The sequence below is a fragment of the Salmo trutta genome, chromosome 17 (genome assembly GCF_901001165.1).
Source record: "Salmo trutta chromosome 17, fSalTru1.1, whole genome shotgun sequence".
Classification (NCBI taxonomy): Eukaryota; Metazoa; Chordata; class Actinopteri; order Salmoniformes; family Salmonidae; genus Salmo; species Salmo trutta.
Genome location: NC_042973.1, coordinates 39289910 through 39317664, shown reverse-complemented (window position 1 = coordinate 39317664; position 27755 = coordinate 39289910). Strand labels below are relative to the sequence as shown.

At 46.1% G+C, this 27755-nt stretch overlaps 1 protein-coding gene across 3 annotated transcripts in view; it reads right to left on the bottom strand.

Moving 5' to 3' along the window:
- Window positions 1-27755, bottom strand: part of LOC115152162 (uncharacterized) — a 145390-nt gene that overhangs the window by 32201 nt on the left and 85434 nt on the right. Inside the window, exon 1 of one of the 3 annotated variants that reach the window (XM_029696728.1) lies at window positions 18688-18702. The exons of the other annotated variants lie outside the window; for them this stretch is intronic. The gene's annotated coding sequence lies outside the window, so the exon portion shown is untranslated. Of the gene's footprint in view, window positions 1-18687; window positions 18703-27755 lie in introns of those variants that run through there. 3 annotated transcript variants of the gene reach the window in all.

Sequence of the window (27755 nt, the reverse complement as noted above, 5' to 3'; positions counted from 1 at the left end):
GTGTTGAAATGCAGTCAGTAATCATTATTCCATTTATTTTTCACATTCTATTTCAATTTGCATCCAGTGGCAAAACCAATAGTTCTCCTGGCCAAAGAGAGGGAATTCAAGGAACTGAATGTGTGAGTCACTTTATACCAGCATTTTCCTAATTCACCATGCTTGCCTGCCTGCCTTGAAATAGTCAGAGGAAGCGTCCAAACAACCTCATTACGACTCAGCGTTTTCTAAGTATGTCAACACATGATGTGGTATTCCAAAAATGTACCTGTAAGAAATAGACCCCTGGTAACCCTTCAGAGGTGTTTTTCTTTTGTTTGGTTTGTAGTTTGTCTTTGTGTCTGTGTTTTTGTCTGTTTCTGTCTGTTGAGTCTGGGTCCTGAGAGGTATCCTGGACTGGGCAGATGTTCAAAGCTGAATGCTGAGGACTTTGCCAGAGTCCCGGACTTGACCAGATCAGCTCATAACACTTTCATCTACAGGTAACTGCCAAACTAAAGGAAACACCAACACAAAACAAAAAGTGTCTTAAAACCCCTTAGAGTCAATGTCTGCGTCCCCACGGACATCTAATTAGCATGATTTTCAAAAAACATCACAATCCGTCTGTTTAAGCTAGAGATATCTGTTTTTTACATGGGCTGCGTCTCCATCCACCACATCTGCCGATGCCGATATCAGCCTTCTGCATCTGCAGTGGAAGGTGGCAGAGCTACAGCAGTGTTTGTCAGACTGGGAGACATCCCAAAAATTGGTCTCCTCACAAAAACGTCTCTCACGAACACGATGGTGTTTACTGTTTTGCTACAAACCCCACAAGCATCACGGGACTCATCTGAAGTCGGAACCACCGATTTGCCAACGTCTTTCTGTAGTGTCCGAACAGTGGACACACTAATATGACCCTACAATTGAAAGGTGAGACTCTCACGAAGACATACACACATACAAGACTCACCTGAAGGTAGCCCGGTACCAGTTAAAGAAATTAATGGAAGTACAGTATATATGAAAATACTTGAGTGCCATGTATGAATATGTTATTCAATGCATTTCTATGGGTAAGTAAGTAAGTAAGCAGTAAGGCCAAATTCAATGTTTCATCAAATAATAGTTCATTACGTTTTTATATATATACTTACAGGGGTCCTAAACATCAAAATCAAATAGCTAAATTATCCTTGGTATGACCATCTTAAAACAATTGAATATGATAGCTGTGGTAGAAACGAAGCCCAGGGCCGTTGGGCCACCACGAGCCGCCAAAACAGCTTCAATGTGCCTTGGCATAGATTCTACAAGTGTCTGGAACTCTATTGGATGGATGCAACACCATTCTTCAACAAGAATTTCCGTCATTTGGTGTTTTGTTAATGGTGGTGCAAAACGCTGTCTCAGCCACTCCAGAATCTCCCATAAGCGTTCAATTGGGTTGATGACTGACACACACACACACACACACACACACACACACACACACACACACACACACACACACACACACACACACACACACACACACACACACACACCCTTTAAACCCCCTATTCTCCTTTGAGACCCCTCTTTCAAAGTCACCGAGATCTTTTCTTCTAGTCATGGCAGCCAAAATAATGGGCAACTGGGCATTTTTATACATGACCCTAAACATGACGGGATGTTAATTGCTTAGTATATTCTTTCAATATACTTTATATCCCTCATTTACTCAAGTGTTTCCATTATTTTGGCAGTTACCTGTATGTCACAATACCACGAGCCTCTGTCTTGGTAGTACAGTCTTTCTCTGTCCTCCAACACAGTTTGGTCTGGTCGCTCTCTCAGCATCCGCATATTCTAGCCACTGTTCCAAAATCTTCCCAGTGTGAAATAGTTTCTAATCGTTCTGATTGTGTTGTCATGTAAAATTTCTCCCAGCATGAAAATGTTCCTAGTTCAATAATTACACGCGTGTCTCTTTATGTGGATGGCTGAGCTCGTGTGGATGTCTCTCTCTTACACCCTCCCTCGCATTTGATTTACTTTTTTGTATAGCTAAATAGCCATAGTATAAACAACTGTTTCACATCTCCATTGACATTTTGAGAACCAAATGTATTGCGCTAGCTATATGCCATTTCATGTATCACATGATACAATAGCTAGCTAGCTAGTACTACTAGCTTGTGTCCACAACTAGCTAGCTCATTACATTTCTCATCAGCTAGCTATCTGATAACATTACCCACTGTCTCTCACATTACCCAAAGCCAACAGTACCATGGTTGCCTCTCTGCTGGAGCAATCCTTGAGTGGAAACTAAATGGCAGCACTGCAAATACATGCAATGTTAATTTGTGGTAAAGCCAAATCAACTAGGAACAATACTACCATGTTAGTGCAATTTCTCCAAAAGCATCTGTTTTTGCTTTCATTTATGTCACTTGAGAGACCTCTACTGTCGCACTGAAGACTTGACTACGTGGTGAGTGTGTCTTCCAAGTTTGTCTCCAGAATATTGCCAAGAAAGCAAGTCCTTGATGTAATGTATGGCCATATGCTTAATTAGTAGGTTGATAACAGAAACTTTACAGTGAAATATTTGAATGAACACATTTTATTACAGGCTATCCCCCCGAAAACATCAACCTCCACCCTGGCAGGCCAAAAGCTTTAGAAGTAAAACTTGCATAAACAAGTCATGTCTCAGCGATCTGCGGTCTTATAGCAGGTGTTTATGACACTTTAAATAGCTAATCAAATGAGTAGATAGATAACATCCCCCCACCCACCACACCAAATTGAGATGCTGACCAACAAAAAAATACTTTACAAAAATTAAGTTATACATACGTAGACGTCCAACCATTTAGGGTTATAGAAAGAACCAAGGTCCAACCCTATGTGGCTTCCTCAACGCTCCCTGAAGAAGGTGCTAAAATGTTGACTCTTTCCATTAAATCAGGGGTGTCAAATTCATTCCATGGAGGGCCTAGTGTCTGCTGATTTTTCCTAATCAATTAAGACCTAGAAAACCAGGTGAGGGGAGTTAGAGACCACAATTCATCAATAAAGTACAAGGGAGGTAACACAAAATGAGTAGCACATCCATGGCCACATTTTGAGGTTAGCCTGTCTTCTTATGTCATCATAGAAAGCGTGAATGTTCAAGATAGCACGCAAAGGTCGCAGGCCTGTGGAGCTCTTCACAATTGCTATTATAATCTGTGCAGAATCTCGAACAGCATTGATCACTTGTACTGTGTACTTTTAATGTAATCTCAACTGCAATCCAGGTCATTTGGTTGTGCTATTAGATGAAGCACAGTGATAACACATTAAGTTGTATAAATACAAAATATCTGAGATTGTATTCCCATTTGAATTTTGTTGTGCTTTAAAATGGTTGAAAGAGCAGTGATAACACATTTAGATGACAACTAAACCAGATTGTTTTTTCATCGGAATTTGGCAAGTACTCTATTGTCATACTTGAGTAAAAGTAAAGATACCTTAATAGAAAACGATTCAAGTAAAAGTGAGTCACCCAGTAAAATACTACTTGAGTACAAATCTAAAAGTATTTGGTTTTAAATATACTTTAGTATAGAAAGTAAATGGAATTGCTAAAATGTACTTAAGTATCAAAAATGAAAGTAAAAGTGTAAATTATTTCAAATTCCTTATATTAAGCAAACAAGATGGCACAATTTTCTCGTTTTTTTTATTTGATGAATAGCAGGGGCACACTCCAACACTCAGACATAATTTACAAACAAAGCATTTGTGTTTTGTGAGTCCACCAGATCAGAGGCAGTAGGGCATCTTCCTGTCAAAATGTAACGAGTACTTTTGGGTGTCAGGGAAAATGTATGGAGAAAAAAGTACATTCTTTTTTTTAGGAATGTAGTGAAATATAAATACCCCAAAAAACTACTTAACTAGTACTTAACTAGTGCTTAAACTAAGTGCCTTACCGTCGGGCCACCTTTGGGAGGCAAAGTCCTTTTTATTTGCAGCTGCAAAAGCTGGGCTATAAATACCAAGCGGGGGGGGGCAATCATGACCTTGGGCGGTCTCTGACTCTCTGTCCAATCAGACGCAAGAGAGAGTCGGTGCTCCACTATCAGGATAATCTAATGTAGCAGGCGTAACAGAAACGCCTTTCTACCGATCCCGCATAGGCTACATACAGGACATTTATGATGCCTGAGATGAAGTGGAGGGTCAGTGCAGACGGAAAGAGATGTAAGAGGAATAGGAAGGAGAAATGGAAGGAAAGAGAGAGGTCTTGAGGAGGGCCAGAGTACTGACCCACTGACCCTCCATACAGGTCAAGCTAGGGTCATGAGAAGCTAGGGTCATGCAGAAGCTTTCGTGTGAGTAATAAAGGTGTGATGAGGTGAAGATCAATGTCCCCTCGCAAATGTTAACTGATTTATTATTCTCTTCTGCCAGGCGCTGCATGTAAATAAACCTCTAACAGAATAATCTTCCTAGTTCTCCTTTCTCACCATTGACTATCATCTGTGATGCACTAGCGCAACTAGTAAATGCTGATTCCTCACTGTCAAATAGTGCCATTGGTATCTTAGTAGAACTCAGTAGCCTGAATATCATATTCTGGCAAAGACTGTGTCAGTCTTCTGTTGAATAGCTTTCCCCCCTTTCCTATCTGATCCCCCCTCTCGCTCTACGGCCTTGGGGACAGGCTGTGCAAGCCTCCGGAGGACTGCCCGATGTGTCGCTGCTGTGCGAGATGGGGAACGACGGGGGATGGGACCGAGGGATGCGTTCGCTCCTCTCCCTGGCTGAAAAGGGGCTCTGTTGCATCGGCTAGTGGATCGTCTTACACGGCCACTTCCTGCTTCCGACCCACTCCTCACAGGCGACCCTGTGTGCCCGTGCTGAAAAAAGCCCAAACAGAGGGGTTCAGTCCGCCCCAGGACTGAGCACAGGATCCTATTCATCCCCCCTCACTCCTTCCCTCTGCCCCCCTCTCCACCCCTCCGGTCCCTCTCCACTTTATATTTTTTTTAAGTCACAAATATTCCTCTCTTTAGAGGCACTGTGGATCAACAGCCACTCATTCCTACTTTCCAATGGTGGGTGCTTGACATCTGGCCTGTGTCAGTGTTGCAGCAGGCAGGCAGGAGAATGTGAAGGGTGTCAGTGTTGATTCGAGCGTTGGGGATATGAGCTGTCTGTCTATCCGTCTGAAAGAGACCATGGACTGTTTGTCCGTCTGTCTGTTTGTCTTTGAGGAGGGAACACTACCGGGCCTCTACCTCGTTATGTAAGGAGGGGTCACAGATAAAAAGAGTTCTAGAGATGCTCCATGGGTTTTGAAGCTTCCTGTGGAAAAACTGTAGCTATGTGGGGATCCCTATCCCTCCACCCCCCCACACACCAGAGTCACCACAGTGAGGTGTGTGTGTGCTTGTGTGTGTGTGTGTGTGTGGGGGGGGGGGGGGAGGTGCAGCTGAGCGAGCAGCAGGAGGAAAAGGGGATGATGGTCGTTGTGGGGTGCTATTCCTAGAATTCTCCACTTTGTCCCATCTGGTCCTGACCACAGCAGAGGAGACGGGGGGGAGACGGGAGGGGGGGGGGGGGGGTATTTAAGATTCCTGGGGAAATGGCAAAGTGGGCAAATAACTCTTAACACAAACAAACCCAGGGCATTAATGATGGAGCTGGAGTTACTCTCTGGGCTGGATGTTTTTCCTTCACTCCATCAGCTCATCTTAGGGGTTGAAAGACAGAGAAAGAGAGAGAGAGAAAGTGAGAATGAGAGGGAGATGGAGAGAGAGGTGGAGACCCTAAAGCCTGATATTTTCACTACTGTCCTTGTCGTTCGTTCCTCCATCCGTTCCCTCTCCGTCAATGGACATGGCCTTGTTTTTCTTCGTTAAACGCATTAAAACAGCACCCGATATGTCCACCATTCCTTTACCGGGGATAGAAAAACATTGGCCCCTGCCTGCTCCCCGGGCTTCCCCCCTTCGGATTTCAGCCCCAGATGAGGCTTGGAGAAGAATGACGCTCTGTACGACCACTGCAAGGAGCCATTCATCGAGACCTCAGCCTCTGCCCCAGCCCCAGCCACAGTAGAGCAGCGTACAGCACTGACCCACAGTGGCTAGAACAGAACCAGCACTGATCCCAGACCTGCGAGCACCTAACAACCCCTAATAGCCACACAACACAGGTATTGATCCAGTCCCTTCGCTTCCACTGGACAGATAGGGTCAGTAGTAATACTAAGACATCATTCAGAGATCCATCCAGTCAGATCACCAGTAGGATCAGACCAGACAGGGACATAACATCACCAGTCATTCAGCCATAGACTGGGGGAACGGTTATGGGTACACTTTTAGAAAAAAGGGTTCCAAAAGGGTTCTTTGGCTGTCCCCATAGGAGAACCCTTCTTGGTTTAGGTGGGACCTTTTTGGGTTCCATGTAGAAAGGGTTCTACATTTATCCCAAAAGGGTTCTACCTGGAACCAAAAAGGATTCTTCAAAGTGTTTGCCTATGGGGACAGTCAAAGAACCCTTTTAGGTTCTAGATAGCACCTTTAGTTCAAACCGTTTGGCTAAGACAACACCTGCACTGATTCAGACACACTGACACAAACCTTCAGTTCCTTCCTAGATCTAGGCAAGCCCAGTGGAAACACACACAAATGTAATAACATTTGGGTTATGATCCGTTGATGGTTATCCATTTCTTTAGCTCTTATTTCACGGAAGACCACAGCAGTCGAGCATCCTTTTATAGAGTAAATTAGCTAGTAATTGGTCTGCAATATTGCGACACTGTGTGCGTCCGCCCGCCTGTTACAAAGGGGCCCAGTCTACAATATGCAACATTTATAACGCTATTCCCTCGCTTCCTCTACTGCAGTTCCAGTTCCATCTAACTAACCCTTCTTGTACATGTGGTTCCAGGGGTATCACAGTCTGCCATCAGACATCAACAATAAGACATGTAGCATATAGGATATTATAGCTAGCCTACCTTAAAACTGATGTTAGCCTCTGCTCCATGATCCACCACAAACCACTTGACTTGAATCTTCTTTTCCAGCATCCTTTATTTTAATGGATGGCCATATTTTAAAGTTTAGGTGGCTAATGAGCACCGGGATGTTTTAACTCTATCATTTCCTTCATAACACTAAGTTTGAAAATGATTTGCTAGGCGATAGCTAAGCTAGCTGACATGTTTCAGCTAGCTAAGTTACTTAGCTTGAAGACGTGGTAACAGTACCTGGTAACAGTGCGTGGTAAACAACTAGCTATGAAGTTGACACATCAGTCCAATCAAAGTTACCGGGCATAATATCTTGATTTACCTGTGGCCAATGACAATGAGCCATCTTGGGCAGGCACTTCTACTGTAAACCAATGGAGCACCTAAAATGGGCTTTTGCTGGCTAGCTCTCCCAGCAACTGCTGCAGTGACATAGTGTCCCTGCAGCACTACGTGAGCGACATCACCCTGAACAAATCATGTGCAACCAGAAATGATCAACGACGCCTACACAGTGTAATTCCTCTGTCTGCCCCCCACCACAGAAAGCACTGAGCGAGGCTTAAACAGCTGCATTTTGGAGCTGACTTCCTTAATGAAAATGTACTAAAACAACCATACAATGGGAAAGCGACCATGTGAATTGTTTGCTAACTGATATGATATATTGTTGTGACATTAAATAACAGAATTGCATGCAAATCTCTTGGATATTGTTAGTACTATCCGCCTCACCTGCCCCACGTGACTCCTTGCCAATGAAGAGCAAATGGATTTAGCAAGATTATCGCTAGCTAACCACTAACCAAATCAGAGCTAGCTAGCTAATGAAATCCTACTTGCTAAGAGTTAACTAAATTAGCTAGCTAACGGTATCCTACCTGCAATATACACTGAGTGTACAAAACATTATGAACACTATGCTCTTTCCACGACATAGACTGACCAGGTGAATCTATGTGAAAGCTATGATCCCTTATTGATGTCACCTGTTAAATCCAGTTCAATCAGTGTAGATGAAGGGGATGAGACGGGTTAAAGAAGGATTTTTAAGTCTTGAGACAGTTGAGACATGGATTGTCTATGTGTGCCATTCAGAGGGTGAATGTGCAAGACAAAATATTTAAGTGCCTTTGAACGGGGTATGTTAGTAGGTGCCAGGCGCATTGGTTTGAGTGTGTCAAGAACTGCAACGCTGCTGGGTTTTTCACGCTCAACAGTTTTCCGTGTGAATCAAGAATGCTCCAAACCCCCAAAGGATATCAAGCCAATTTGACACTGTGGGAAGCATTGGAGTCAACATGGGCCAGCATCCCTGTGGAACGCTTTCGAGACCTTGTAGAGTCCATGCCCTGACGAATTGAGGCTGTTCTGAGGGCAACTCAATATTAGGAAGGTGTTCTTAATGTTTTGTAAACTCAGTGTATACAGTAACTAACTATCAAAACAAACATCTTTCTCCCTTGTGCCAGCGCAAAGATACCATTTACTGTGTAGAAAAGTGACAGAATAATTTAGCTACCATATCAGAGATGATTTATTATGAATGGGTGGGTCAGAGTTTAGAATATGATTTTTATATAAACAGTGTTTATTTCTTCCTGTATGGCATATTTCAAATTTGTTGATTATTTGTATGTATATTTACTTGCTGTCTATATCAGAGTTTGAAGGTAGAGCCATATCGAGAGTAGAACATGAAGAGAAGCAAAATGGAGGGGTCTAGCAAATCAAACAACTGCTTACAGACCGAGACACACACATAACTCCTGGTGAGGAGGAAGTGGATTGTATGGACATTATATCTGAATGACCGACTGACGTGAATCTCCTCTTGAAACAGACTGAAATCTGGGAAAGCTAAAAGATCATGTAGGTTTTCTGAGAGTGTGAGACCTCCTCGCCCGGCAGACAGAATGTTCCCTATGTGCCATGACGGCCTGGGCGTCTTAGTATGGGTCAGTGACTGGCTGAAGGCAGCTGGACCAGACCAAAGTCATAACCCCCTGGCAGAGGCTGCCTCTATTCCCACTCTGTTCCCCCTCTGTGTGGACAGCCCTAGTGAGTCACAGTAGAGATCAGTGCTGGAGGCCTGAAGGTGGAAAGACACTGAGCAAGTCAGAGAAAATGGTCCTCTGTGTGCCTGTCCGCCGGAGCCCAATCCTGCCCCTCTGGCTCCCGGAGCCTGCGTGTGAGATGGGCAGCTAGGCCAAGCCAAAGAGCGACCCGGGGAGAAGGCTGTGTACTTTGATGACGTTTTTCGCATAACCGGAGACTTATGTTGCCTTTCAAGAGGAACTTAATATTTATGTAAACCTTGATAAAGAAAACTTTTCTGTGATATGTCAACAATTTGACCATAGTAGAGATAGAAAACACTCCAGGGACCCAAACCCCTAAGAGTGTGAAAGTTCTTTAAGCAGAACATTATCAAATCCCGCTGGGTAGCGCTTGGAGTGGATGTACTTTCTGCTACTGCTTTCTGTCAATTCCAACATGAAGTCTATGGATGCATTATGCCACATGACAGCCGTATGAAAACCACTGGATTTCTCAAAACACCACCTTCTACTACTACATAGTCTGGTGACAGTCTTATACGTGTAAAGTAACTGGCTAGAGTACACACTGCACCTTAGCCCAGAGCTAAGAGCCTCCTTAGCCCTGGGCTAAGGGGGATTTTAGCCTGGGGCTAAGTGAGTGTTTACACTTGCACATTCTAAAGTAGGCTAGCACCAACCTTAGCCCAGGGCTAGCTGGCCCTGCTCCGGAGCAGGGTTAGCGTCATTTTTTTTTGGGGGGGGGGGGTTCCTATACACAGGTATACACACACACAGTGCCAAAATAGCCAGTGTCAAACAGGGTCAAGAACAATTACGTATAGAATTTTCACTGTCCAATCACAAAAGCTGCAATTTCACTTAATTTGCAAACGCTCCTGACACCTGCCACTCTTGTTTAGGCTACCTCAATGACCAAAACACTGTCCATGTCAACAGGAGAGATTATCTGACAGAAAATAATCATTTCTGGTGACCAAAAGTAGCTAGCTAATATCAACTAACAGCTGCTCTCACTTGAGGAGCAGTACAAAGCGGAGCCGTTGCTATGTTTTATTTTATTTATTTTTTTACAGGGTAGCCGATGCTATGGTTACTCACACACACACAGTGAGGAGCGAGGGACAGACAGACAGAGACAAACAGCTAGCTAACTTGCAGAGGAAGTTACTGTATTTCTGATTTGGGTTAAAGCAGGGCCTGAGGTCGTGGGTATGAGTAGGGTTTGGGCTTAAATGTAATGCTCCAGCAGGACTCTAGATAGAATGTAATATTGGTCGTGTGTGAGAGATAGATTGTGACATTGGTTGTGTGTTTTGTTTGTCCGTTAGCCCTGGGCTAAGAGTGAATACTTAGCCCAGGGCTAATCTTAGCCCAGACTTAACACATGCTTGTGTGAACACAGGCTAAACTCGTCCAGGGCTAAGAACAATGCAGTGTGAAAAGGCCAAATATGTGGTTCTAGGTTCAGAGATAAACTGTGCTACTACACCTATCCCACTACTTACGATAGGTAGCATCAGCTGCGATATCTAATCCTGATAGAAACCGCATTCATTTCAGATCTACCCCTTCTCTTTCGATCCCGACATCGACCATCTTGCCTGGTGCTGCTGAAAGATATCGGGTTGCCGTGGTGAAACCAGGTAACTCTTCTTTATGTTGGAAGGATACATAAAGCTGTAAACAGCTGAGTGATTCTGTCCTCCATCACATGAATCATACTTTCCTTCTCTCCTCCTTCCTATTTTTACAGCTGCTCACAACCAAATCTGCTCAAACGCTTTGCTGCTCCTCGCTGAGTGAGAACAGCCAGAGAATCCTGAGCATTCTCCACTCACTTTCTCACAGTCTTTCTCCTTTCACACACATAAACAACCCAGTCTACCCTCTGACTTATGCACACACGCATGCATGCTGCATACTGACGCGGGGACATGTGTGCGCACGCACTAAAGTGGGCACGTACACTCGCATACACACACAGGTACACACAGGTATACACACACACACACACACACACACACACACACACACACACACACACAAAAGCTTATATGGTCTAGAGGAGGGAGTTTGTAGCACTGCTTTTCCAGTCTTATGCCCTATGCTCTCCTACGGCTGGGAGTTGACAGAGAAAAGCAGGGGGGAAATAAGACTGTCATATAGGACAGTCACTATGCTAAAGGTATGAAACCGTACATTTATAGAACACACTTAGAGCATTTAAGCAAGCATTATACCCCTGGAGCTGAGGAGTCATTGAGGAGTCATTGGGCTCATTGATGGGGTGGGGACAGTTTACGGGTCACCACAGAGAAAGGAGCTCCACAAACCAGGAAATGAAAGCTGAAAAGTGGAAGAAGAAGTAGAAAAACTGCTGGGGTACATCTCCATAGTCAAAACAGGATAGATCAGGGGATCAGAGGATCTTCTTTCATCAGATTCATTGAGCTATTTGTGGTCAGTCTCAATGGAAGGAGACTACTCTAGACTATTATGATGCACCTTCAGGTTAGGTTTAAAGTAGGCAGCAGGTGTTCCTCACCTCACTCCTCACAGTAAATCCTTATAAACAACATCTCTAACATATTAATAAACCATTTATAAAGCATTTGGATGGGCCTCCTGAGATCGGAAGCCCGGTCACAGTCCATTACAAGGCCCAGATGCAGGGACAAGCCAGGGTCTGTGGATCCTCTGTGGTCCCTGACTTGAGCGCACTGCACCACCATGACCAGCACCACGCTAGCCTGAGTCCCAGATGTGTTTGTGCTGTCTTGCCAGATACATTGCTGTCATTGATGCTGTCATTAATGCCAACAATGGAGCTAGCAAGACAGCGCAAACAGATCTGGGACGCAGGATAGCCCCACGCCCCTCAGCTACAGTATAGAAATACCCTGCATGCCTGCCTGCCTTCACTCACGCTCTCGCACTCACTGACTGCCATTCGTCATGCCGCCCAGCATCGCGTGGCCTGGCATTTGTGTTGGCACACGCAGCATCCCTGGGCCGAGAAGAGAGGAAGTCCATTAATCTAGGACTAGTGAGGGTTTAGGGGCAAAGGGTGAGAGAGGGACAGAGAGGGAGAGAGAGAGAGAGAAAGAGAGAGAAAGAGAGAGGAGACAAACAGCCACACACACTCGGTGACCCTGCTTGAAATGACATACTGTATGCCTGAACTTTCTAGTAACACATGCAGGGGGATACAACGTACAGCCCCGCTCAGATCTCACACACGCAAACACACAAATGCAGTACAGACACCAACTGTGTGTAATAGAAAGAGCTTGAATGTACTTTAAACTAAACATTTTGCTGATTCTTTCAACAGCTTAAAATAATCAGGCATACAGCCACCATGGAAGCTGCCTGGTCCAGTATGTTTAAAAGTAGCTTAGTTAAACATTTCTACATTTCTGAGGGTCTCGCAGGGTCTTACCGTAAATAATAGTGTATGTGGAGGGGAGGGAATATTTTTGCTAGAGTTCCAGGAAAAAATTACCCCAAACATTCCCATCCTTGCAACACTCATCTCCAGAGGAAGAGTCTTTCTTAGTCTCTCTATATCCCTCCTTATTAATCTCTCTATCAGGCATCCAGACAGAGGAGAGGAAGAAGGGGGGATAATTCAAATGAAATACAAGGTCGTAAAGTTTTAAGAGGATCTGAAACGTTAAAAGGATTGACCCACCTTGGAGGACGTAAAATCCACGTCTTCTCAATTGCCCTTTAAAGCACCCCAGATAACATCCCAACTAGAGGGATGGAGACTACATAAGGACACAGTACGGGTACATTCCAATCAGAATTAGGATTTAGGCATGTCTTCCTTCCTTTGTATGGCGAGGCAAGAGACCATGTTTCCCAAGGAAAGGAAAGGAGAAGGCAGTGGGCCAGAGTCGTGTGCGTGTGTGTGCGTGACTGCATGCATGTGACAGTGTGCGTGTGATAGCTATATAGCTATACAAGCTATAAAGCCCATATTTACACTCCACACAATCCACACTTCAGTGGCCCCTGTACGTGCAAATGGCCTGACTAAGAGGGAATTTCTGAATGTTGTCTGGTCTGGTTGGTCAGAATGTCGGGGTTCAGTCAGTCAGCACTGGGCTGCACTTGGCCTTACGCCTCTTGCTGCCGCTGCTTCTGCTCCTACTTGACTGCAGGCTTCCATAACCTCTCCTTCTCATCAGTGGTACAATCCCTCCATCCCTCCCCAGCTGATGTTCCATTATAAAAAAAAGCTCTGGTTGCGAATGGGAAGAATGACGTCATCCACGGCAACCGGGCAGTAAAAAGGCACCCGGAGAGTATGTGAATCATCACTGCCGCGATGCCGGGGCCAACCAGCCAGAGACAGATCAGAGCCAGCATAGTTTTGTGATTTCGCTGCCATTGTGAAGTTTGAAGTTTAAAGGGCCCGTAAGTCATTTATCAGCTATGCCGGGGAGTAATTGTGCCCCTGTAATTTTGTCCTTGGCAGGCGATGCGCTTGCTCTTTAAGTCGTCTGAGCAAATGTCTGAACAAATGTAATTGCTGGCAACCTGGGCGTGTATAGAGGGAGTGAGAGAGTGAAGGGACCTGGACGTGTATAGAGGGAGTGAGAGAGTGAAGGGACCTGGACGTGTATAGAGGGAGTGAGAGAGTGAAGGGACCTGGACGTGTATAGAGGGAGTGAGAGAGTGAAGGGACCTGGACGTGTATAGAGGGAGTGAGAGAGTGAAGTGACCTGGACGTGTATAGAGGGAGTGAGAGAGTGAAGTGACCTGGACGTGTATAGAGGGAGTGAGAGAGTGAAGGGACCTGGACGTGTATAGAGGGAGTGAGAGAGTGAAGTGACCTGGACGTGTATAGAGGGAGTGAGAGAGTGAAGTGACCTGGGTGTGAACAGAGGGAGTGAGAGAGTGAAGTGACCTGGGTGTGTACAGAGGGAGTGAGAGAGTGAAGTGACCTGGACGTGTATAGAGGGAGTGAGAGAGTGAAGGGACCTGGACGTGTATAGAGGGAGTGAGAGAGTGAAGTGACCTGGGCGTGTATAGAGGGAGTGAGAGAGTGAAGGGACCTGGACGTGTATAGAGGGAGTGAGAGAGTGAAGTGACCTGGACGTGTATAGAGGGAGTGAGAGAGTGAAGTGACCTGGACGTGTATAGAGGGAGTGAGAGAGTGAAGGGACCTGGACGTGTATAGAGGGAGTGAGAGAGTGAAGTGACCTGGACGTGTATAGAGGGAGTGAGAGAGTGAAGGGACCTGGACGTGTATAGAGGGAGTGAGAGAGTGAAGGGACCTGGACGTGTATAGAGGGAGTGAGAGAGTGAAGTGACCTGGACGTGTATAGAGGGAGTGAGAGAGTGAAGTGACCTGGACGTGTATAGAGGGAGTGAGAGAGTGAAGGGACCTGGACGTGTATAGAGGGAGTGAGAGAGTGAAGTGACCTGGACGTGTATAGAGGGAGTGAGAGAGTGAAGTGACCTGGACGTGTATAGAGGGAGTGAGAGAGTGAAGGGACCTGGACGTGTATAGAGGGAGTGAGAGAGTGAAGGGACCTGGACGTGTATAGAGGGAGTGAGAGAGTGAAGTGACCTGGACGTGTATAGAGGGAGTGAGAGAGTGAAGGGACCTGGACGTGTATAGAGGGAGTGAGAGAGTGAAGGGACCTGGACGTGTATAGAGGGAGTGAGAGAGTGAAGTGACCTGGACGTGTATAGAGGGAGTGAGAGAGTGAAGGGACCTGGACGTGTATAGAGGGAGTGAGAGAGTGAAGTGACCTGGACGTGTATAGAGGGAGTGAGAGAGTGAAGTGACCTGGACGTGTATAGAGGGAGTGAGAGAGTGAAGTGACCTGGACGTGTATAGAGGGAGTGAGAGAGTGAAGTGACCTGGACGTGTATAGAGGGAGTGAGAGAGTGAAGTGACCTGGACGTGTATAGAGGGAGTGAGAGAGTGAAGTGACCTGGGCGTGAACAGAGGGAGTGAGAGAGTGAAGTGACCTGGACGTGTATAGAGGGAGTGAGAGAGTGAAGGGACCTGGACGTGTATAGAGGGAGTGAGAGAGTGAAGTGACCTGGACGTGTATAGAGGGAGTGAGAGAGTGAAGTGACCTGGACGTGTATAGAGGGAGTGAGAGAGTGAAGTGACCTGGACGTGTATAGAGGGAGTGAGAGAGTGAAGGGACCTGGACGTGTATAGAGGGAGTGAGAGAGTGAAGGGACCTGGACGTGTATAGAGGGAGTGAGAGAGTGAAGTGACCTGGGCGTGTATAGAGGGAGTGAGAGAGTGAAGTGACCTGGACGTGTATAGAGGGAGTGAGAGAGTGAAGGGACCTGGACGTGTATAGAGGGAGTGAGAGAGTGAAGTGACCTGGGCGTGTATAGAGGGAGTGAGAGAGTGAAGGGACCTGGACGTGTATAGAGGGAGTGAGAGAGTGAAGTGACCTGGACGTGTATAGAGGGAGTGAGAGAGTGAAGGGACCTGGACGTGTATAGAGGGAGTGAGAGAGTGAAGTGACCTGGACGTGTATAGAGGGAGTGAGAGAGTGAAGGGACCTGGACGTGTATAGAGGGAGTGAGAGAGTGAAGTGACCTGGACGTGTATAGAGGGAGTGAGAGAGTGAAGTGACCTGGACGTGTATAGAGGGAGTGAGAGAGTGAAGTGACCTGGACGTGTATAGAGGGAGTGAGAGAGTGAAGTGACCTGGACGTGTATAGAGGGAGGGAGAGAGTGAAGTGACCTGGACGTGTATAGAGGGAGTGAGAGAGTGAAGTGACCTGGACGTGTATAGAGGGAGTGAGAGAGTGAAGTGACCTGGACGTGTATAGAGGGAGTGAGAGAGTGAAGTGACCTGGACGTGTATAGAGGGAGTGAGAGAGTGAAGGGACCTGGACGTGTATAGAGGGAGTGAGAGAGTGAAGGGACCTGGACGTGTATAGAGGGAGTGAGAGAGTGAAGGGACCTGGACGTGTATAGAGGGAGTGAGAGAGTGAAGGGACCTGGACGTGTATAGAGGGAGTGAGAGAGTGAAGTGACCTGGGCGTGTATAGAGGGAGTGAGAGAGTGAAGTGACCTGGACGTGTATAGAGGGAGTGAGAGAGTGAAGGGACCTGGACGTGTATAGAGGGAGTGAGAGAGTGAAGGGACCTGGACGTGTATAGAGGGAGTGAGAGAGTGAAGTGACCTGGACGTGTATAGAGGGAGTGAGAGAGTGAAGGGACCTGGACGTGTATAGAGGGAGTGAGAGAGTGAAGTGACCTGGACGTGTATAGAGGGAGTGAGAGAGTGAAGTGACCTGGACGTGTATAGAGGGAGTGAGAGAGTGAAGTGACCTGGACGTGTATAGAGGGAGTGAGAGAGTGAAGTGACCTGGACGTGTATAGAGGGAGTGAGAGAGTGAAGTGACCTGGGCGTGTATAGAGGGAGTGAGAGAGTGAAGTGACCTGGACGTGTATAGAGGGAGTGAGAGAGTGAAGGGACCTGGACGTGTATAGAGGGAGTGAGAGAGTGAAGTGACCTGGGCGTGTATAGAGGGAGTGAGAGAGTGAAGTGACCTGGACGTGTATAGAGGGAGTGAGAGAGTGAAGGGACCTGGACGTGTATAGAGGGAGTGAGAGAGTGAAGGGACCTGGACGTGTATAGAGGGAGTGAGAGAGTGAAGTGACCTGGACGTGTATAGAGGGAGTGAGAGAGTGAAGTGACCTGGGCGTGTATAGAGGGAGTGAGAGAGTGAAGTGACCTGGACGTGTATAGAGGGAGTGAGAGAGTGAAGTGACCTGGGTGTGTATAGAGGGAGTGAGAGAGTGAAGGGACCTGGACGTGTATAGAGGGAGTGAGAGAGTGAAGGGACCTGGACGTGTATAGAGGGAGTGAGAGAGTGAAGGGACCTGGACGTGTATAGAGGGAGTGAGAGAGTGAAGTGACCTGGACGTGTATAGAGGGAGTGAGAGAGTGAAGTGACCTGGACGTGTATAGAGGGAGTGAGAGAGTGAAGGGACCTGGACGTGTATAGAGGGAGTGAGAGAGTGAAGTGACCTGGACGTGTATAGAGGGAGTGAGAGAGTGAAGTGACCTGGACGTGTATAGAGGGAGTGAGAGAGTGAAGGGACCTGGACGTGTATAGAGGGAGTGAGAGAGTGAAGTGACCTGGACGTGTATAGAGGGAGTGAGAGAGTGAAGGGACCTGGACGTGTATAGAGGGAGTGAGAGAGTGAAGGGACCTGGACGTGTATAGAGGGAGTGAGAGAGTGAAGGGACCTGGACGTGTATAGAGGGAGTGAGAGAGTGTTTTAGGGGCTCATCAGAAGCAACAGGGTTCATCACCTCTACTACTGGCCCTAAACCAGATGTGTTCCAGTCTGGTCCATGTGAAAGAGAGGTATGACACTGTGCGATACCCAGCACTCAGCCTAGAGAGCTCTCAAATCTCATACCATCAACAATGTCTGACTGGTGCTAAACTTCCATTCTTACCATTATTGATGGGCAATTCCATGTATTATATTCTATTGTGCTCTATTATATTATATTTGTTTGTACTCTGCTCTACTCTACTCCATTCTATTCCAAGGGTAGCTCTAGATGAGAGGTTTAGAGGTTGAATAGGACAGACAGAAAGATTGTTTTGGATTCCAGGGATGGAGGATCTCAATAACTCAGGGAGTCCTAGACAGAATCCTGCTATTTTAAGAGTATGCTCTTTCTCTCTCTATCTCTCTCTCTCGCTCTCTCTCTCTCTCTCTCTCTCTCTCTGTGTGTGTGTGTGTTAGAGAAGCCTTTCATAAGGTTTTGGCAGGCTGGGAAAAATCCCCACTCAAAACAAACAGCGGCACACTGTCCTGTTCCACTCATATTCCTGGAAGTCGGAAAAAGAGCGACGCAACAGACATAGCAGTAACAGAGAGAGAGGAGGGGGGGAGAAAGAGAGAGAGAGAGGAGGGGTTGGAGAAAAAGAGAGCGAGAGAGAGCGACAAAGAGAAAGAGAGAGAAACAAAGAGAGACCAAAAAAGAGAGAGAGAGATTACACATCAGACTGAACCTTTACAGGCACGCCACGCGGCTGGGACAGAGACTGGGAGGTGTGCGTCCGAAATGGCACCCTATTCCCTATCTAGGGCCCTGTTCAAGGGCTTTGGTCAAAAGTACCGTATCAGATGCAGCCTGGGATGGAAGCAGGCTGCTGGTTACACTGATACAGTAGCTAGTAGTGACTCAAGCTCTGGGACTGGAAGGCAGGGAGGAGGCAGGCATACCGGCATTTAAAGAATGGGGTGACTCTGTGGTTGTGTATGATGTGATTCACGGCCTGTGTGTGTGGTGAACCTCTCAGAGAAGGTCCTTGCCACCGGGCCCTGTAAAATCCTGTCTGTTATTGAACGTTTCTAAGCGCTAGGTGCTTTTTATTGCTACAGTAAAGCTCACAAAAAAGCCCCGGGGGCCAAATAGGTGAGGAATGGTGATGTGCCTAGACCAACTGGCTACTTGGCAGTCTGGAAAGATGGAAGGATGATGGCTGAATGAGAGGGAACAATTGACAGCATGGCTGTACGTCTGATCCCCTAAGCAGACACACAGACTGGGGAGGGAGTGAGGGAGGGAGGAAAGCTTTATAAACTCACTCGCACTCTCTCTGAAAGCTTCCTCTCTTTCTCCCGGCTTCTTTTTCCCAGCGCTCTGTCTTCGGTTCTGTCTTTCTTTCTTTCTCTCTTCTGTTTGTTAGTCTTTCCAAAACTCTCTCTCTCTTTCTCAGCAAGCAGACCAGACTTTAACAAGCGTGTCCCAGTGGGCAGCGGCAGACAGCGAAGGGGGAGGCTATTTTTAGATGTGCATACAGATTAAAAGTGGAACTATTTCCTCATCCTGCGTAGTCTTCTCTCTCTCTCTCTTCCTCCCCTTTCTCTCCCTCAGTCTGTGATGGAGATCAGCTCCTCAGTAGGGGTTCTCAGGTTACCCCCCTCACCCCCCTGTCCCTCCCCCCTCTCTCCCCCTGTCCGCCCTCAGACTCGTCACACTCTCTCCCTCTCCCTCGGTCTCTCCCTCCCTTCTTTTCCACACTCCTCCTCTCCAGAACCCTGATCATTGGTCAGACAGACAGATTCTTACCCCCTGCCGAAGCGGAGCAGAGAAATGCTAGGCTGAGCTAAACTATACTGTACAGGGCCAGCCAGTCAAGTGAGTCTGTGCCCCTGTCACACTCACACATCAGGGGTGGGAAGAGAGTAAAACATGTTGTCAGAACACACGGCTGGGGCTGCAGGAAAACAAGCCTAATGCATAAACAGTACATCCCCACAACATCAGCAGCACAGCAGCTTTCCCCAAATGACCTCTCCCAGTGACACACCCCTCCCTACACCACAGCAGACCTGCGGTGTGTATGCTCACACACACTCATCTGAAGAAGTGTGAAAAGCAGGAATAAATCAGGGCGCTGTAACGCGTCAGCTGTAATTTAGCAGCCAGCTCATCTTGTAAGTGGGCGCCGCGCCTCTCCAGCAGTAAGGGAGTCTGGGATATGACGCCGCTACCACCGCCGGAGCGTACTTCAGCGTTTTCCCCCTCTTGCACTTTCTCTGCCCGGGCTCTCAACTCTTTTTTCCTTTTTTCCACTGCTTCTGCAGTATCCCCATCCAGCGCCCCACCACTCTACCTTCCTCCCCTAGTGCGGATCACATCATCCCTGGCCTGGGGCCATGGAGTGAGAGAGGGGAGACACGGCCCTGTGGGTTTTACTAGGCTGCATCTCCCTGAACCATGTCTGTGACTACTAAGTCTAAGTGCAGGAGGTTACTACTGTTATACTCCCTGATTCCTGGGATGCACTCCAAATGGCACCCTATTCCATATATAGTGGGATGCAACCTGGTTGCTGTTACTGTGTCTCTCCACTAGCCTGATCCTAGATCTGCTTGTCCTCTCTTGTCAACTTATTGTCACTGACAGATCTGGGATCAGGCAATCTCTCCAGGACCAGAGACACTAGCTGTTTTTTGTGTGCTGTTTTTAGCTTTCAACATGGCCACCATCTCTTTCTATCCCCCCTGATTTAAACCGAGGACCTCATGCCTGAAGAGTTCCTGAAGTAGCTTCATGGGAGACTGGCTCCCAGCTAACAACAAACATTCCCACAACTTTAGAAAATGTTCCCTTAAGAGTTTCATTAGGTCATTACCTAACGTTTTCATAGGAAGGTTCTAGTGTTGTGCAAGGACTGTTTCCAAGGGACCATTCCCTGTCAAACAGAATTTACCTAGAACTTGGTTACCATGTTCTCAGAATATAAGTTATGAATGTTCTAGACACGATTTATGGGAACGTTGCAAGAACATTCATATGTCCAGTTTAGGGTTAGGATAATATTCCAACACCGTCCCACCAAATATACATAGAACATGGTTGTCATGTTCTCAGAATATATGATAATAAAGCTGCAATATGTAACTTTTTGGATGACCTGACGAAATTCACATAGAAATTATGTATGATGGCACCAGAGGATAGGGCTGCCGTCTTATCGGCTCTCAACCAATCATGCTATTTTGTTATTTTTTTCGCGTTGTTCGTAACTTGTTTTTTTACATAATGTTGCTGCTTCTGTAAGAGCTTCTGGACTGGGATTACTCACCTCAAATTGGATGAGGAGTTCTTCAATAAGTCGGTCGGGAGGGATATACAGCAGACACCCGACCAGGCCCGATCCCCGTGATTCGCTGGAGAAGGAAACAGAGATTTCGAGGCAAAAGATCTGGGTGCCTTGCGAGGATCAGGCCGCGAGTGGCTAATCTGCCCTTGCCTTGAATTCTGCTAGCTAACGTTCAATCGCTGGAAAATAAATGGGATGAACTGAAAGCACGTTTATCCTACCAACGGGATATTAAAAACTGTAATATCTTATGTTTCACCGAGTCGTGGCTGAACAACGACATTAAGAACATACAGTTGGTGGGTTATACACTCTATCGGCAAGACAGAACAGCAGCCTCTGGTAAGACATGGGGCGGAGGCCTATGCATTTATGTAAACAACAGCTGGTGCACGATATCTAAGGAAGCCTCAAAGTTTTGCTCACCGGAGGTAGAGTATCTCATGATAAGCTGTAGACCACACTATCTATCTAGAGAGTTTTCATCTGTACTTTTCGTAGCTGTCTACATACCACCACAGAGCAAAGTTGGCACAAAACCGCACTCAATTCCGCGTATTCCGCCATAAGCAAACAGGAAAACGCTCACCCAGAGGCGGCGCTCCTGGTGGCCGGTGACTTTAATGCAGGGAAACTTAAATCAGTTTTACCAAATTTCTATCAGCATGTTAAATGTGCAACCAGAGGGAAAATAAATCTAGACCACCTTCACCCACACACAGAGACACGTACAAAGCTCTCCCTCGCCCTCCATTTGGCAAATCTGACAATAACTCTATTCTCCTGATTCCTGCTTACAAGCAACAATTAAAGCAGGAAGCACAAGTGACTCGGTCTATAAAAAAGTGGTCAGATTAAGCAGGTGCTAAACTACAGGACTGTTTTGCTAGCACAGACTGGAAAATGTTCCGGGATTATTCTGAAGGCATTGAGGAGTACACCACATCAGTCACTGGCTTTATCAATAAGTGCATCAAGGACGTCGTCCCCACAGTGACTATACATACATACCCCAACCAGAAGCCATGGATCACAGGCAACTATCGCACTGCGTTAAAGGGCAGAGCTGCTGCTTTCAAGGAGCGGGACTCTAACCCAGAAGCTTATAAGAAATGCCGCTATGCCTTCCGATGAACCATCAAACAGGCAAAACGTCAATACAGAACTAAGGTCGAGTCGTACTACGCTGGCTCCGACGCTTGTGGATGTGGCGTCTGGCAAACTATTACAGACTACAAAGGGAAGCACAACCGAGAGCTGCCCAGTGACATGAGCCTACCAGATGAACTAAATAACTTCTATGCTCACTTCGAGGCAAGTAATACTGAAACATGCATGAGAGCATCAGCTGGTCCGGATGACTGTGTGATAACACTCTCCACAGCTGATGTGAGTAAGATCTTTAAACAGGTCAACATTCACAATGCCTCTGGGCCAGATGGATTACCAGGACGTGTACTCTGAGCATGCGCTGACCAACTGGCAAGTGTCTTCACTGACATTTTCAACCTCTCCCTGTCTGTAATACCAACACGTTTCATGCAGACCACCATAGTCCCTGTGCCCAAGAACACTAAGGTAACCTGCCTAAATGACTACCGACCCGTAGCACTCACGTCTGTAGCCATGAAATGCTTTGAAACCCTAGACCCACTCCAGTTTTCATACTGCACCAACAGATCCACAGATGATGCAATCTCTATTGCACTCCACACTGCGCTTTCCCACCTGGACAAAAGGAACACCTATGTGAGAATGCTATTCATTAACTACAGCTCAGCGTTCAACACCATAGTGCCCTCAAAGCTCATCACGAAGCTAAGGACCCTGGGACTAAACACCTCCCTCTGCAACTGGATCCTAGACTTTCTGACGGGCCTCCCCCAGGTGGTAAGAGTAGGTAACAACACATCCGCCACGCTGATCCGCAACACAGGTGCCCCTCAGGGGTGCGTGCTCAGTCCCCTCCTGTACTTCCTGTTCACTCATGACTGCACGGCCAGGCACAACTCCAACACCATCATTAAGTTTGCTGATGACACAACAGTGGTTGGCCTGATCACTGACAACGATGACACAGCCTTTTGGGAGGAGGTCAGAGACCTGACTGTGTGGTGCAAGGACAACAACCTCTCACTCAACGTGATCAAGAAAAAGGAGATGATTGTGGACTACAGAAAAAGGAGGACCAAGCTCACCCTCATTCTCATCAATCGGGCTGTAGTGGAGCTGGTTGAGAGCTTCAAGTTCCTTGGCGTCCACATCACCAACAAACTAACATGGTCCAAGTACATCAAGACAGTGAAGAGGGCACGACAAAACCTACTCCCCCTGAGGAGACTGAAAATATTTGGCATGGGTCCTCAGATCCTCAAAAGGTTTTTACAGCTGCACCATTGAGAGCATCCTGACGTGTTGCATCACTGCCTGGTATGGCAACTGCTCTGCCTCCGACCGCAAGGCACTACAGAGGGTAGTGCGTACGGCCCAGTACATCACCGGGGCCAAACATCCTGCCATCCAGGACCTCTATACCAGGCGGTGTCAGAGGAAGGCCCTAAAAATGTTCAAAGACTCCAGCCACCCTAGTCATAGACTGTTCTCTCTGCAACCGCACAGCAAGTGGTAACGGAGCGCCAAGTCCAGGTCCAAGAGGCTTCTAAACAGCTTCTACCCCCAAGCCATACGACTCCTGAACAGCTAATCAAATGGTTACCCAGACTATTTGTACCCCTCCTCCGCTAAGCTGCTGCTATGCATTGTCACTTTAATAACCCTACCTCAATGTACATAATTACTTGAATTATCTCGACCCCGGTGCCCCCGCACATTGACTCTGAACCGGTACCCTCTGTATTTAGTCCCGCTATTGTTATTTACTTCTGCTCCTTAATTATTTGTTTTTCTTATCTCTTACTTTTTTTCCATTTTCTTAAAAATGCATTATTGGTAAAGAGCTTGTAAATAAGCATTTCACTCTGTTGTTTCACTCATTTGATTTGAAATGTGTGTTAGATGGGACGGCAGGTAGCCTAGTGGTTGGAGCGTATGGGCCAGTAACCGAAAGGTTGTTGGATCGATTCCCCGAGCTGACAGGGTAAAAATCTGTTGTTCTGAGCAAGGCAGTTAACCCACTGTTCCTCGGTAGGGCGTCATAGTAAATTAAAATGTGTTCTTAACTGACTTGCCTAGTTAAATAAAGGTTACATAAAATAGATCTGTCTCATTGACAGTAAGTCTAACAAGCAGTAGATCTGTTCTATGTGTGCTCTTTCTATGCTTCCCATTCTTAAGGTTTGTGTCTTGTACTTTCGGTTTTGTAGACCAGCTTCAAACAGCTGAAAACACAATATTTTGGGTTATGGAAAATATATTTCACAGTGGTTTAGATGGTACAATGATTTTCTGCACCATGCTTGCTAGTTTTGTCGATTTCTGCATAGTGCATCTTTAATGTTCTAGACACATTTCATGGGACGTTGCAAGAACATTAATGTGTCCAGTTTTCTGAGGGTTAGGATAATATTCCATCAATGTCACACCAAACACACACAGAACATGGTTGCCATGTTCTTCAAATATAAAATATTTATGTTCTAGACACGTTTCATGGGAAAGCTGCAATACCTTGCTGGTTTTCAGCTAAGTCCCCGGGACTAAGGGCATAAAACAGTGATGGATTGAGTATTCCTACACCATACGATAGTTGCTCAGTATAACACACAGTCAATTCATCTTGAAAGGATCTCCTTTTATCAGTACCTGTCTCTATACCCTTGAGTCATGTAGGAAGTTATTTTTATAATGTCAAACAGAACTTACCATGTTCTCAGAATATCCAATATTAATGTTCTAGACACATTTCATGGGACGTTCTCTCACCCTAGAATTGTTGGCAAGGCTGGCAGGGTAGAGAGGCAGGAAATATTTAGTAAAATATAATTCAGGCCCTACATGACTGAAGGGTATGGAGACAGATACTGATATTTCAAGATTACTGAGCAATCATCGTATGGAGTAGGAACACTCCATCCATCACTGTTCTATGCCATTAGCGCTGGCTGACTGAGCTGAAAATCAGCATGGCCTGTATTCACAAAGCGTCTTAGAGTAGGGTTGATCTAGGATCAGATCCCCCTGTTGTTCGTATTGGTCTTCTTTCTTGTGATCTGAATGGAAAAACGGATCCTAGATCAGCAGTCCTTCTCTGAGACGCTTTATGAATACAGGCACAGCAGGAGTCTATAGAAGATTTCAGAGGAGATGTTGTAGACTGGTGAATGTCTGATTTGATTGACATCTTTGATTGAAATTTCAGTGGTCTCTGAGTGAGTGTTCAAAAAGATCTTTGGGTATTTTATCCATTGACTTTCAAGACACGCGCCATGAAGTAAAAAGCGGAGAGAAAATTGAAAGGAGACAGCGAGAGTGTTTGTAAAGGAAGAAAGCGAGAGGGTGTGGTGTGTAAAGGGGGAGAAAAAGTGATCAAGGCAAAGTGATGGAATAGTATAGGGTAATCACAGAGCAGCCTACAGTAAGTTAAGTTCACATCTAACGACTTCAAGCTGAATGTTTTTGGGACTTCCAAGTCAGCAGATCAGCAGTGAGCGAGGACTAATAGTCTATTATGTTGAATGAATATCTAAGGAGGGAGATGTACACTTGAACTAATGTGTTCCAAAACACATGCTCTCAACTTCACAAGAAAAAATGATGTTTCGCAAACTGATTTTCCAAAACACAGGATCTCTGTCTTCCTCCATATCACTTACTCTGGCTTCTCTCTCTCTCTCTCTGTCGTGTCTCTCTATGTCTTTCTCTGTCTCTCTGTCTAGTGGAAAATAGAATGTCAGCAGTAATGGCGACTATCTTCCGTAATAATGGGGATGAAATGGAATAGTGGCAGCCCAAGTGTGTTGTTTAATAATTAGGATGCTAGTAAAGTGCCTCTGGGAACATGCAGAGGAGGACTATGGCAGAGGTCTTGCACGGACCCTATTGGGAAGCCCAATAGCAGGCAATCTGGTCTGGGCCTACCCTCTCCGCTCCAACCCCCTCTCCACTCCCTTCTCCCTTCCACCCTCTGAGTGTGTCCCATTAGAAGACGACTTTGTAGAGTGGAGACGGGACCACATAGGTAGCACAATAAGACATAAAGAGATGAGGACTAACAGGACTAGTGTGGGGTCTCTTCGGGTCTTGGTGGTTTACCCTGCTGGGTTATGAGAGACGGAGGGGCTGTGTTTGTGTCTGGAGGAACAGAGAGAGAGGAGAAGAGAGAGACAAAAATATTGAGCGAAGAAGCTAGAGAAAAGCTACAGAAAGTAAAAAAAATTGTGAGTGAGAGAGATAAAGTCAGGGTGATCTCATGAGATACAGTATAGGGTCCCCTGCCCCTCTTCCTCACCTGCATACATCACTCAGCTGCACGCTAAGTCTCCTTAATCACATTTAAGCTCTGCTAATAAAAGTACCATGTACAGAGAGGCATTTGTGGTCACGGGAGATGATCTAGCTATTAGGCTTCCTATTGTTGGAAGGAAGACAATCCTTGAAAGCCTCCAGGTTTTACATTTTCAGGGCCGCAACCACAACAGGAAAATCTCTTCATGCTCCGGGGCTAACACAGCACAGCGTTTATGTTGTTAGCATACCTGAAGCTCTGCATCGCTCGCCTCAGGATTTGTGTGTGTGTGTGTGTGTGTGTGTGTGTGTGTGTGTGTGTGTGTGTGTGTGTGTGTGTGTGTGTGTGTGTGTGTGTGTGTGTGTGTGTGTGTGTGTGTGTGTGTGTGAAATACGCCTCATTCAGCCAAGAGTTTGTATGGGAACGAAGGGCTGGAGGGGCTTGAGACTGTGAATGGACCTGGCTGTTCTTTCTAAGAATGTTTGAAGAATTGGAACAGAAATGGAGCATTGTCATCAGCTGCTGGCCATTAAAAATTTAATCAAATGTTATTTGTGTAGACCTTACAGTGAATAGACCTTACAGTGAACTACAGGTGTAGACCTTACAGTGAAATTCTTACTTTCAACCCCTTAACCAACAATTCAGTTTTAAGAAAATACCTAAAAAAAGTATGAGATAAGAAAAACAAATAATTAAAGAGCAGCAGTAAATAACAATAGCGGGGCTATATACTGGGAGTACCAGTACGGAGTCAATGTGTGGGGGCACCGGTATCGAGGTAATTGAGGTAATTAATGACATATAGGTAAAGTTATTAAAGTAGCTATGCATTGATAATAACTGAGAGTAGCTAAAGAATGGATGCTAAAGAATGCTAAAGCCACTGGCTTCTAGTTCTTCGTTCCTCAAAGTAGTCTCTTCAATCCGACACGACCGCATACCACAATAGGCTGGTGAGGTTAATGATGCTTGGATTGAGGTAAATAAGGTTAAAAGGAAGCTGGCTTAGAAGTCCTAGTGCGTTGAAACACATACACAGACAATAGGCCTCATAGTTGGCAGGGCTTCATTTAAACCATCTCTCTTTTCTCTATTCAGCCGTTATTTTGTAGCCCTAACCTAGCCCCTTAACCTGACGTGACACAATACTAACGCTAGCTTCAATCCTGCGTCTCTCAGTTGCAAAGGCAAGCTACCGTGCTTTCTGCTTTGCCGTAACCCTCAATCGTAAAGGCTATATGGCTCAATGTGCTACAGTAGGTGGTTGTAAACTAAAGCAACGGTGTTGCAGTTCTAGTACTGTAACTGCTGAGTGGCTGTATTGTGCTGTGACCGCACCCGGTTGTATGTCTCATATTATGCACGCGAGATAAAGACAGCGTGTAGTGCCAATCTAGGATCAGGTCCCCTACATCCATGTAATCTTATTCATTATGATTTAAAAGGCTAAACTGATTCTAAATCAGCCCTTCTTCTCTAAGATGCTAAATCAATAATGTCCCTGTTGTGTGAAGTATGAGATGCACAGAGGTATGGGTTATGCTAATGTGTGTGTGTCTTATGGTATGCACAGCATATCTCTTGTAACTTGGATGAGTTGGAACAATAGGATGGCCAGGATCAACAAGGTTATAATA